Raw genomic sequence first — 13,287 nt, 5'->3', positions numbered from 1 at the left:
TATACTAAAGTCAAAGCAGTCTAAGTACATTAGCCCCTTTGGTTTTGTCCCTATCTGAACATATATGCACTAGAGGAAAAATTCTCTTTCGTATTCATGTTTGCTTTCACCCAGACCATCTTACTTTTACAGATAAAAACAATTTTTATCACAGTTAATAATGCAAATCCAATATACTTAGGAAAGAGCAATTGGTATGTCATTCCGCCTCATATATTATTGAAAAAATTGTCAGTCAAAGTTCTCATTACAGGTTATTTATCATCACCAGTGCAGATAATAAGAAGTAGCTCATATGTTTTCATCCCATTTCCTAAATGGGCTTTGCAGTTCTGGTAGCTGGAAAAATATTAAATTTTAATTTGTGAATTCAAGCACAAGTTAGAAACTTGATTCTTGACAGCTTTGTACAGCTCAAAATGGATGTAAAGTTGGCATCATGATGGTTTATTGGTGTTCTGCATTCTCTTCGCATGCAGATCCACAAGTATATAAGGGCAGAGTATATCTGAAATACAAACAGAATATATTGTGTGTTGTATATATATATGTAAGTATACTTTATGTATAGGTGTCTTACTTGATTTGTGATACCTGTCAGTACAAGGCCAGTTGAAATAGATATTTTCCCTAAATTTTCATATCATCTGAGAATCAATCTAGGTCTTCTATGGTAATATATAAACATCTGTGTTACAATGTTTTTAAAATTTTAGCAATTTTATCAACAGGAAAAATTCAAACAATTTCTCTCCTTCTGACCCTTCTCCCTAGCTTTTTAATTCTTCCCCTTTGTGAAAGCCTAGAACTTCTTTAGACTACACTTATATTCTACTGAGCAACAGTTTAAGCAAATATACAGCTGTCAAATACTTTCTTGATCTTGTCAAAATTAGCATTTTATGAGGTTGCAAGACAGATGTGTTTCTTGTAATTTTCTTTGAAAAATTTAAAAAAACACAGTGTTTTTTTAGGACAAGCTAAGAGGCTGATTTCCCATGCTAGCAAATGGCTTTACATTTATACTTTTGTTAAGCTAGTGTGAAGTGAATGTAAAATGTCACCATTAAATAAAAAAAAAAAAAAAAAAAAAAAAAAAAGCTTTTGTGCAAGGTTATTGATGAAAAAAAAAAAAATCAAAAATATATAAGACATTGGCAGCTGTTTCTATCACTCCATCAGCTGGAAGTATTGTGTAAATTCATTGTCTTCCCTCCAAAAAGTTATATATTTTAATCTGTTCAAATAAAGCAGCTGTAAGTCCATAACCTGTCTGTACAAAACAGAAAAACAGAGAACTATTTCTATTTATTTACTGAAGAACATGTGGTGCCATGTGTGATTCGAAGTTGTATATCCTTGTGAACTGGGAGAAAGGATTTGCAGGTGAATAATACCTTTCTCCTCGTCTTATCTTTTTCTTCTTAATTGTAAAGAAGACAACTAAAGAATTAAAGTCTTCAGCCTGTCCAGGTAAGTCTTGTTCAAACTATACAGAGGATGCTTTCAGTTAAGTCCTTTGAATAAAAGTTTCATGACATTACTTGAAGTGGCTTGTATATAATTCTTACAGACTATAGCAAGCTTTATTCCTCTGCCCCAGGTGTATCTTCTGGAGAGAATCATAGAATCATAGAATATCCTGAGTTGGAAGGGACCCTTAAGGATCATCAAGTCCAACTCTGACACCGCACAGGTCTACCCAAAAGTTCAGACCATGTGACTAAGTGCACAGTCCAATCTCTTTTTTAAATTCAGACAGGCTCGGTGCAGTGACCACTTCCCTGGGGAGCCTGTTCCAGTGTGCAACCACCCTCTCTGTGAAGAACCCCTCCTGATGCCAAGCCTAAATTTCTCCTGCCTCAGCTTAACCCCGTTCCCGCGGGTCCTGTCACTGGTGTTAATGGAGGAAAAGGTCTCCTGCCTCTCGACACCCCCTTATGAGGAAATAAATTATCGAGGAAATAAATTAACGAGGAAATATCCCCCTTACGAGAGATAAATTTTTTGCCAAAATCTGTGGTCAGTCACCTAAACTCAAAGAATATTTAAAAACAGTTCATGAGGCTACAAAATGGCATATTCAAGGGGGCCAGTCTGATTCTACCGTGTTTGTCTTGCACCCTTCTTCATTAACGTCATTAATGCCACTGGATCTTACTGCTAACAATAGTGACTAATAATAATATTAATAACTCTAGTCAGTTCTTCAAGGAAACGTCCAAATTGAGTTACAAAGACTAAAGAATCACTGTATACCTTGCTTTTTCTACATTTCACTAGCTACTGAGTATTGGCCATTGTCAGAAAGAGGACTCTAAATTTGCTAGAGCTCTTTTGTTCTGAGTTTTAACCGGACATTCAAACTCATTATTACTCCCAGTGTCCTGAGTAACACATCATCTTACTACAGAATCTAGCAAACCACCATCTCCACCACACACTGCCACTTTATTTGACCCCACTTCTTTTGAAATGAAGTCTGAGGATACTCTCCCAGTTCACAGGAAACAGACATCAGAAGAGAACGTGGCTTCTGCTGGTACCTCTGCTTGTGATCTAATCTAAGTCTTTTTCTAATCTAACTTTCTGACTGAACTTCATTTTAGTATAAAAGATTACTTGTTCTACATGTCTGAACGGTGCAGTGACTGAAGAGCCAGTGAAGGAAGCTATGTGTTGGTTAGTCAAAGGCTATTGGCACAAGGCAGGAGGGTGGATGATTGCATTGCTCCTAATTTAACATATATTGTTGCTGAATTGGAAAAGGATAAGATTGTTCCCGTCTCCAGACAAAGATGCAGCCCACAAGCAGACATTAGGAGTGCCAGAGAATGTGCTTAGAAACTAGAGGTTGAATGCTACTTGATACATGGACAGAAAAAAAATAAAATAAAATAAAAAAATAAATGATATTTCAACTCGAACCTCTTTGGGAGAGCCTGATGGATGTTTCTGGCTCCCTTTAGCCCTGTGGGGGGATGTCACTCAGCAAGCCCCAGCAGCTGCCTGCCACAAGCTGCCAAGAGGTCCCTGCAAAGTGTTTCAGGACATGGAACAGGCATGGTGTGTATGAGGCTTGGAGACAACATGTGCATAGTGCTGGGTTTCCCGCTGCTCCTGTACAGACTGTTCTGGTGCTATTGCGATGTCTCATAGCTCCAGGTTAATTCAGTCCAATGACAGGCAGCCTTATCACCACCTCACTCATACAGCAGCTTTTTCCCATTTTTTTGGAGCCTGAACTATTACCAGAATTCAGTTGTGCCTGGAGTTATATAAACAGATAAGAAAAAATGACATCAGAAGGTTTTACCAATAATCAGAGGAGAAAGATAGATATCTCTAGAGGATCATTCATTTCATCTTAAAACAGGGAGAATTAGTCACCCTGTGAAATGTTGTTTTCATTCACCTTGCCATTGGACACTGTGCTGAAGTTCTGCCATCTACAGGAGGCCATGATCCACTTCCAGCTACAAGTGGAATAAAATAAACTATAATAACAGGGTTTGATTTTAGAGTGATATGCAAACAACTTACATGGCCTCTGTTTCCAGATTTTTTCCTACACTGTTCTTCTACCTAAAAAGCAACCTCTGCAGTTCTTTCTTTAGCTCCCTCAGCAGTCCTCCAGAAAATTATCCTTCAATTTAAATCTACACTGCAGTTTTACCATATGTTCTGAGATATGAAGTAGTCAGCTTCACTTCATTCCATATGAATCAAAAATACTATAGCCTAATAATCTGTTTTACATTAATTGCTATTAATCACTAAGTTACAAATTGTGCAAAGCAGTTGTTTAATGTCTGTATTAGGTTATTTAAATGGATGTTGCAGCATAGTCTGTAGTTTGCTATGACTTTACAAATACATGCAAAGTTCTTACTCTTGTGAAAACAACTGCTTTAGAAGCCACTGTCTTTAAATGCATGTGAAACTACTCAGGATTTTGCTGCTCATATTCTGTAACAGCTATTTGTCAGGTTGTTTAGCTTGAGGGTTTACAGGAATCTGTAGATTGAGGTAACTTCACAAAACAAAACTCAAAATTCTAGTTTACTGTAGCAAACTTTATTCTGTAACTGAGGCAGGGTGAGCCATTGAAGCAGTGCTATGGAGGATATTCAGCAGTCTACAACATCAGAGGATGTTGTTTCATGTCTTTAGAAAATATTAAACAACATACATGTGTCAGAAAAGTATTTGTTATATTATTACATCTTAGATTTAGGAAATTTGCATCTTCTCTCTCTCTCTTTTTTTTTTTTTTTTTTTTTTTTTTTTTTTTTTTTTTTTGGTTATTATCAGGTGAACTGAGCTGTACAGGGCTGGCTGAATTAAAGCTGAACCAAAACAAACAATAAAAGTTGATAAGTGTCCATAAAGGTTATTTCAATGGAAAATTTTCATCCATTTTAAAATACTGAGATCCCTCTTTCATAGTTGAATAGCACTCTGAAATGTAACCCAATCACACTGTCGAATGGGGGGCTGTTATTTGAGGAAGAGGCAGAGAAAAGGAAAACATTTCTTTTGCTGTGTTTGGCATTTCATAGTCCAGGCCATGTTTTCATTTAGGGTTGGATATTTTTTTCTTCACAAAGGTAAGATCAGAGAAAACAGAAGCTCCAAAACAAGACTTCTTGGGGTCAAGGTTCAGAAACAGCCATTTTTATGGTAACTTACTTGTCCTCTTTTCTTTTTTATTAAATACCACTACTTTGGGTAAAAAGAGAGCAGATGAGTGACCTCACTGTTATCTGCCAAGACAGCTTGCAGGGGACCAAATTAATCTCTGCTACAGAAATCCTCTAACATGAAAGCACATTTTCTTTGCAATACAATGTGACAAAGTGATATGATTCAGTAAGTCTTCATGAGCAAGAGGTGAGTCTCATAGTCTTTCCTGATTATGGAGATATAAGGTCAAGGAAGAAAATCTTACAGAAGTCCCAAGAGCTCATACAAAGTTGAACAAAATACATGACTGAAAACAACTTGTTCAAAGGCACCACAAAGGATGCAGACACTTTTTCAGTAACCTAATTCTGAAACGTATTTCTTAACTCATTCTTTGACCTAAGTGATGGTTTTATTTGAGTAAATGCTTCCAGTCCTATGTTTAATAAGTTAGGAGTACTAGCCAAAACCTGATCTTACTTGGATATAACTGAAAGATCAAATCGAAAAATAGCATTTAAAACGTGGACACCTAAAGCTGGACAGCCTACAAGGCATGGATGACCTGGGTGTCATGGCACTTCTCTCCTCTAGCTCTGTAAGAGAGCAGGGTTCTGACACCCTCCAGTAGTTGGATGTTCTGAGACACTCATCACCCAAACTGTCTCTGCTTGGTCTGGTACCTACAGATACTTTGTGTATAGCCTGCCTCTTGCCAGCTCTACCTAGATAGCTTTTTCACTTGTCACGTGGCTAGTTTTTTTAGGCAACTTCTGCCCAACAATTCTCACAGGAAACAGGTTTTGAAGTTCAATCTTTTACATTGTTAAACTTCCAGGGACAAATGGATGAGCCAGAAAATTATAAAAAAAAAAAAAAAAAAAAGTATATGGAGATCCAGACTGTTTTGTAAGCGACCCTATGTGGTTAAGTATATCACATGCATGTACCTATGCTGAAAGGAAATTTCTACTTTAAAGAAAATGTTTCAGGAATGCTTTGTTTAGGAGAAGAATTCAGTAAGACTACTTTATTGTAACTCTCCCAACCAGCCCAGTAGACCTGCTTACCATTGCAAACACTATTTCTTTGACATTGAAAGTTATTTTCCTCTTTTATTTTCAGTACAAAAGAGCAGTTCTGTGGTTTTCCTGAAATATATGAATGAGTTGAGTCATCTATGATTTCTGATAAAGAATGAAGGTAATATGTGAAGAAGCAGCATACTGAGTAGATATTCATGCTAGCTATGAATGATGCATGAAGGTTCTCCTGTTCTAACTGAAACCAGGACATAGAAGAAAAATGTGAAGCTGCTGTCAAGTCTCTACTTAATACTAGAGTAAGTTCAAGCATTTTTCTAAAGGCCCTCTTATCTTTTTCTTTTCATTATAACAGTTAAGATATTTATTCACCCCCTCAAAAAAACAAAACAAAAAAAAAAAAAAACAAAAAAAAAAACATGTCATTATGGATAAAGCATAATATTTTTATTTCTCTTCAGTGATCTCAGAAAAAGAAATATTCCAAACCAAAATAAAAATAATTATTTTTATTTTCATCAGAAACTGGTTAGTATCTCAAAATCACTGTTATGTAGGGTCATCAGTGAAGTAATTTCCAACACTACAAATTGGTTTATCTCTCTGATAACATAAAACTCACACCCTAATAAGAAAGTAATACAAGATCCAAACACTCCCAATTTCTGTATTTCTTCATTTAATATCTAAAACCATTTTAAGAGAATCCTAGATGTCAAAGCAAATAAACACTGGTCTCTACTTTGGCCTCTTCCACTAGCCATGTTGATTAATTTAAAAATCAACCAAAAAATGTCTTGCAGCTGGCACTTTTGCAGTAAGCAAGGATGATTTACAAATGTAACCAGACTTCCTGCTTCCAGACATAAAGCAGTCACCAACATGTTTCCTTACACACACAACATGAGGATTAATATCCAGACAAATATAAATAGGCCAGACTAGGATGTTTCACCCCCTGCAATGAGAGGTGATAGAAAACAGGGCTAGAACAACCATGTGAGATTGTTCTACTTCTAGGACAGACTGCCCTTGCTCCTAGTCATCCTTAGCAAAGCTCTTTTCCTTATGCAAAATTGTGTATTTCTGCTGGTAAGTAGCAGATTCATCAATATTCATGCTAAACATTACTCTGTTTATGATACAGGAGAAGCCCCCCTGGAAACTGCCTTTTTTTAGAACTAAACCCCTGTTCTGAACATGGCTTATAAACATGAACTTATAAACATAAACTTATAGGAACTTTCTATCAAATAAATCTTTCATTAAATAAATATATGATAGAGATATATTTTTCCAAAATCAATAGGAAATGTCTTGCTAAAGCCATTCCAATTTTGAAATGAAGTTTCAAGCAACAGAAGTGAGGAGAAAACACTGCTGTAAGCTTTGCTCTTTTCTTTCAACAGGACTAGAAAGCCCCTGCAGGACTGCTCAGGTCCCTTGCAGCACAAAGTGACAAAGCCCTCATGAGTTATGTCACACAATGCTTAATCTTCTGCCAGGTCACTAAATTATCATGCCTCTCATGAAAAGGATGTTAGCACAATTCCAGGCAATCCCAGAAGTATCCAGAGTTATAGTAGATGTTATCAGGTCAGGAAATATTCTCCCTCTCAGTTCCCTGACCCAAAAAAACACTGAGCAGTCACTTTCTGCCAGAAATAAATCTTAATGCCCTCCTGGGTTCAGCCTCTCCTGTAAATCAAGGTCAAGCTGTCTAGAGCAGCTTCTGCTAGAGCAGCCCTGCACCATGCTGTAAGGCAGTCTTCAGTGGGAGGCAATGGCAGTAGGAGTGAGTTAGGGCTCTAGTTGGAGGGAGAACCCTGTAAGCATCACATTAACATTTATATCAAAGACCTGTGGGCAAGACAGACTCCATCTGAAATAATAGGCTTTTTGCAGTGATTGCTCCTCATCACTTAGGAACACATCAATCCTGCGCATTAATCCCACCTTCTGCTACCGTAGGCTGTCTTGTCGTATATTGCTTCATGGGCTCTGTTCTGCAAGAAATAGTTAATGTCTACTTCTCCTACCAGCAGGCTTTTCCAGAGCCTCACTGTGATAGTGAGAAAATTGTTTCTGGCTTCCAGTTTCAATTTATTCATGTCCAGTTTATAACCATTTCCTTCTGAGCCAATATTGTCCTTTAGCTTAACTAGCTTTTTTCCCTTCCTGATGTTTATCCTCCTGATATATTTACACAGGACTGACGTATTCCCTGTTAGCCTTTGCTGAACAAGGTAAGCTCTGGCAGTTCCACTCATGGGATTAGCTGGATCACTTCTCCTGCTGCCCAGCACTCAGCTTTCTTAAATACATCTATTTGCTGTTCTGTATTTGCTTTTCTTCAGGCATGTCATACCACCCTTGTCTTGACAGTTATTGCAATCTGGGTACTAGGTGATCCCCATCTGATTATATCTTCTTCCAGTTCTTCCAAAACACAGTTTTTCTGTGCTACTGATTGATTGATTTGGGAATCTGTGCATGGTACAGAACGTATGAGCCCAGATGCTCGTGTCATTATATCTGTTAACCCCAGGAAAAGCAGAAATCCAGAGTCTGGATGAATTTAATTGCCCTGAAGTTCTCTTTGTCCTTCTAATCTGACCACAGCCTGTAATATCTGAATCACTCTCCTCTGTGTGAATAATAAAAAATAAAAACAAAATAAAAATAAATAAATAAAAATGAGTTTCTTAGTCAAGAAATGTAGTGACATTATGAATTTAAGAATGGGGATCCTCACCCTCCTTTATGCCTATATCCTACAAGGATGCTTCAAATACAGCTTGTCCTACTGAAACATGAAGACACCTGTACTTACTGGGATTCTGGCTGAACCAAGCCAGAACTATTCAACAAATATAACAATTTTCAGTTAAATGAAACCCAAGTCATGCTATACTTGCAAGCTGCTACTTGAGGGTCTTTGAAGCTCAACATATCAATCAGAAAATCCTGAGCTGCCAGGACCAACAGGTGACTCGGGATGTTAATTACTGCTGCCCAGGTGGATGAGCTGATTAATATTCTTACAAGTGGGATGAAGGACCCTTCCCTGTGCTCCTCTGCAGCTGCTTGGCTAATGCTGCAGTTTCCTCCTGCTGGCCAGCATTCACTGGCATGGGCTATGCCCACAGAAGCCCAGGAGGCAGATTTGTGACTCTGCTTCTCCCACTCCCAGCTACCGTCCATGAGGCATGCCAGAGCTGCAGCACTGGAAAAGGTGCAGCGTTCCACTTGCTTATTCTGGCTGGTTTGGGAAAACGATGGTAGTGAGGAGCTACTGCTTTCCAGGAGGCCCCTGGGAGAGACTAATCCAGCCCTCTACATCCAGACTTCCCACGTTTCCCACGGAAGAATTGGTTGGCAGTCAGGGCAACTACTGTGCAGGGGGACCAGGCTCTGCCTGGATAACTCGCTGTTCAGATCCTCTGCTACAAATTGTCCAAAGGAAAGGCAATGCAATGTTAACATCCTGTCTGGAAGAATAAAAATAGAGGATAAAATGTCTGTTTTGGATGAGAAATGTTTCACAAAGCGTTTGTCTGCTACTCACAATGCTTTGCCACCATACCATTATTAAATCCACAGCCAAAGCATGTCAGTATCAGAAGTAGGAGCCAGAGGACTGCCAAACTGAGGCACTCGGTCCTTTCCTGACCACTGTGGTTTCAGGTACCTCAGTCCTTTCATTAGCTGTTTAATTGTCCTGCAAAGGTCTTGAGTCAATATTTTTATTTCCTGACTCTACCTGCCAGTGGTGAACAATCTGCTCCCCTTTTCAGAGCATCTGACTAAATTTAACAGGCAGGACAAGGAGGACACGCCTATGCTTGCTGGACTGGAAAAATTGTAAGTATATTTAACAATTTAAAGTATGCATGCAGACTTTGAAAACAGCTACTTTGTTCTGAATAGGACTACTGTTCTGCTGACTTTTTTTTTTCTATGTTGTGGAAATAAAAGGGTTCAGATTATATTGGAAATATGTAAAAAAAAAAAAAAAAAAAAAAAAAAAAAAAAAAGAATGTTATAGCTCCATAAATAGATTGAAGTATCAAAATGAATATTTGGAGGGTCTCATATTTTATATTTTCTGATGTGGGAAATCAAATTGGTTCTTCGTTGCTGAGCAATGACAACTGGAAATGAATGATTTATTCTTACTTCTATCTTTCACCCTTTTCTGCATAACCTACACAAAGTTGATGTGAACTAGCAATTCATCTGAAAAATCCTGAGTGACTTCAAAAGGCCCATCAGCTCTGCTGAGCTTTCTCAGGAGAACACAAATCAGTTCCTCAAAACTTCATAATACAAAAAAATACAGTATAGCAGCAGAACCGTATTGTAACTAGCACATACTCCATGTGATGTCAGGTAATCATCCTTGTCTTTCTGACAAAATTTTTTGAAAATGTAAAATAATAATCTGGTTTGTAACAGCAAACTTCAGGTATAGAGTTTGCCCTGTTGGATGCAAAATTGTACTAAACTTTTCCTTATAACTCCCTGTCCTAAGTATTAATGCACTTTTTTTTTTTTTTTTTTTTTTTTGGTCATTTGGCATTGTTATTAGTGAAGAAAGGGAAAGAAGAGGCTTGTAAGCATTGCTCTACTGCACTGATTCAACACTTGCATCAACAAAATTGATCCATTGTTCTTTTTTGGTGGAAACCAAGGCTTTTAGAAAGCAGTGTTGCAGAAAACAGCTGGATTTATACTCAAAGGAAAAAGAAAAGATGATTTACTGTATCTTTGTTTTGGAGGGTTTAGAGGAATTCAGTGGGCAGGCTCTGTGGTTCCGTAGGGACAAGCCAGTCCTGCCAGTTCTGAATTAAACCCAACAAAAATGGGAGCTGCACATATTAGTGAGACAGCCATCATATAAAAATATGGATCGGATGGGTTTCCCTTGTTGTACATCCAATTTTAACAATCCAAGCTTTTTATTATTGTTATTTTAAAAATCCCAGCTGCACTGTGTTTTCAGGAAAAGAGGAACAGAAACAGCAGCAGCAGGTATGGCTGGGGCCTTTGCCTTTTAAATCTTGCCTATGGTATGTCGGCACCTCCACACTGTGCAGCCACTGACATTAATATCTGCTGAAGCTGCTGGAATCTCCCTTTTATAGTCCAAGGAAGCCAGAGAGGATGCTGTTGACCTACAGATATGATAGTAGTGGACAAAGTCTGGACCTTGGATGTTTGAACATGTAAGTGGGCTCTCAGGAACAGAGCCCTGCATTCGATCAGTGGCACAGACTACAAATGTCTATGAACAGTGCTTGTCTGACTGCTGTTTTTCGCCGAGCCAAACAAAACACTATTGGTGAACTACAAAACAGATGAACATGCTCCTATTTTTTGGCACGTGAAAGGAAACCTGCTTTACCCAGCCACATCTGTTTCTTTGATTTAACTCCATGCTCATTCCTGTTAGCTTTGGATGACTGATTTGGCAAATACACTGCAGCCTGCTTCACTGAAAAAAAAAGGGCTTCCTGGGGAAATAAACCCCTGTATGAGACTTTGATGTGAATATATTTAACAAATTATTTGATTAACCCCTCCTCCTCACCAGTGACTGCATTCTGGGGTGGAGCACAAACCTTACATTAAGGAATCTGGTTCTTCACAAATAAATTGAAGAGGAGATCTTTCCAGTCACCCTAGATGCTCTCACAGCAGGATCATGATTGTTCACAAGATGCTTGCAGAGAAGTAGCAAATATATCCTGCTGGTTTGTAATGTAATTCCAGTGCAAGAGGTAAGACTCATATGTAGCACAATTCATTAATCTCTAAACCGTGCAATTGCACAAGCTGCAGGAGAATTATAACTTGTGGAGAGAGCACTCAAAAAAAGTGAAAAGAGAGAAGCAGAGAGAAAATTAGAGTTTCAGAACACAGAGGCTACTAACTTAGAGCAGAAAACCAAAACTAAAAGTAGAACTGGACACAGCATGCGCATACCACACACACTTTTTAAAGATAGTTTGAGGAGATCATAAGAGATGCTCATAAAATCTGCATTTGTCCTGTGCTCACAAGCTGGAACTAGTCAAACAATCAGCTACCAGCTAAAGATATGCAGCACTGCTCATATCACTTTGATGCTAAATGAACCCTGGATAGAGACCATCTAATGCACAAATTGCTGGGTGTGTCTGAAGTCACAACAACAGACATTTGAAAAATCACTTTAAGAACACCCAGCATCAAGCTGGGATCTGGGGGGAGGATTTTTCCATGATTAAAAAAAGTGACTACAATTACTCTGTCAGCAAATATTTAGCCCAATGCTTTCCCCGAGAGCCAGCTGCCAGACCCCACAGCACTGCACTTGTACACCAGAACTGAGCTGAACTGTGGGAAAATAAAGCATGCCAAGAAGGGGCAGGCAGTTATCTTGAATTCACACTGATCTGGGTTGACAAGAGAACCGTCCCTTCTGTACACGGCCCGTAAACACCCATGGGAATGCAGTTTTGGTGACAGAAACAGAGAATCCCGCAAATGTGACTATAAATATGATGTGGGTCAGGGAACTCATTTAAACATACTTTATGGCTTGAGGTGTCATCCAGACAGAAAGCACAAACAAGCTGCAAATAGCAGGCCCCTGAGCCTGAAGACGTGCGAATGAGCAAAGTCTTCAAAACAGGGTTTAAGCATAATTTCAATTACATGCAGGCCTCGAACTAGAGATCTGAATGAGGGTAAATTCTACAATTTCCTCAAAAACTAATGCCCAAAGGCCAATCTCTGGGTAACAGTCTATGCCTGATGCAAGCTCCTTTAGATGGATGATAGATAGATAGACAGATAAAAAGAGTGGCCGACAAGTAAACACTGGAGATGACAGTATCTATAATGTGAGCTTGAAACATCATTTCATTGGGCTCACATTTACTCCTTAGTCATCCTTTGTGTTTATTCCCTGAATACATTCTTCTGTCTACAACCACCCCCTGCAGCCAAAATGCATCAGGATGGACCTTCAGCACTGCACAGTCCTTCAGACATCATCATTCCTTGAACCCATTCCCTGCCTGTCTGCCACCAAGGGCATGACACTGTCATCCCCCTGCTCCTTTGTCTTATTTGAGTCTGGTGACTTTCTACTCCCTTTCTTCTTTAGAAAGTGCCTTCTCTCACTGGCAACCTCACCCTCTTTTCTGCTTTCCATTACATTTGAATACCCTTCCTTTTACTCATCTGACAAATGCTCCCTCTGCCTTCAGGTTCCTCTCTAAAGTCTTTGAAGGCTCCCTGTTTTCAGCTACTTGGTGGTGCTTAGCAGGAGTATAGTTGGAGTATGAGCTTACTGGGATAGTGGCTTCCCTTATCTGTGTAGTTTATAGGCATCATCGAGGGCATCGAGTGCACCCTCAGTAAGTTCGCAGATGACACCAAGTTAGGTGCGTGTGTCGATCTGCTTGAGGGTAGGAAAGCTCTGCAGGAGGATCTGGATAGGCTGCACCGATGGGCTGAGGTCAACTGCATGAAGTTTAACAAGGCCAAGTGCTGGGTCCTGCACCTG

This window comes from Aythya fuligula, chromosome 3, assembly GCF_009819795.1.
Source record: "Aythya fuligula isolate bAytFul2 chromosome 3, bAytFul2.pri, whole genome shotgun sequence".
NCBI classification, from domain to species: Eukaryota; Metazoa; Chordata; class Aves; order Anseriformes; family Anatidae; genus Aythya; species Aythya fuligula.
This window is presented reverse-complemented; position numbering follows the sequence as displayed.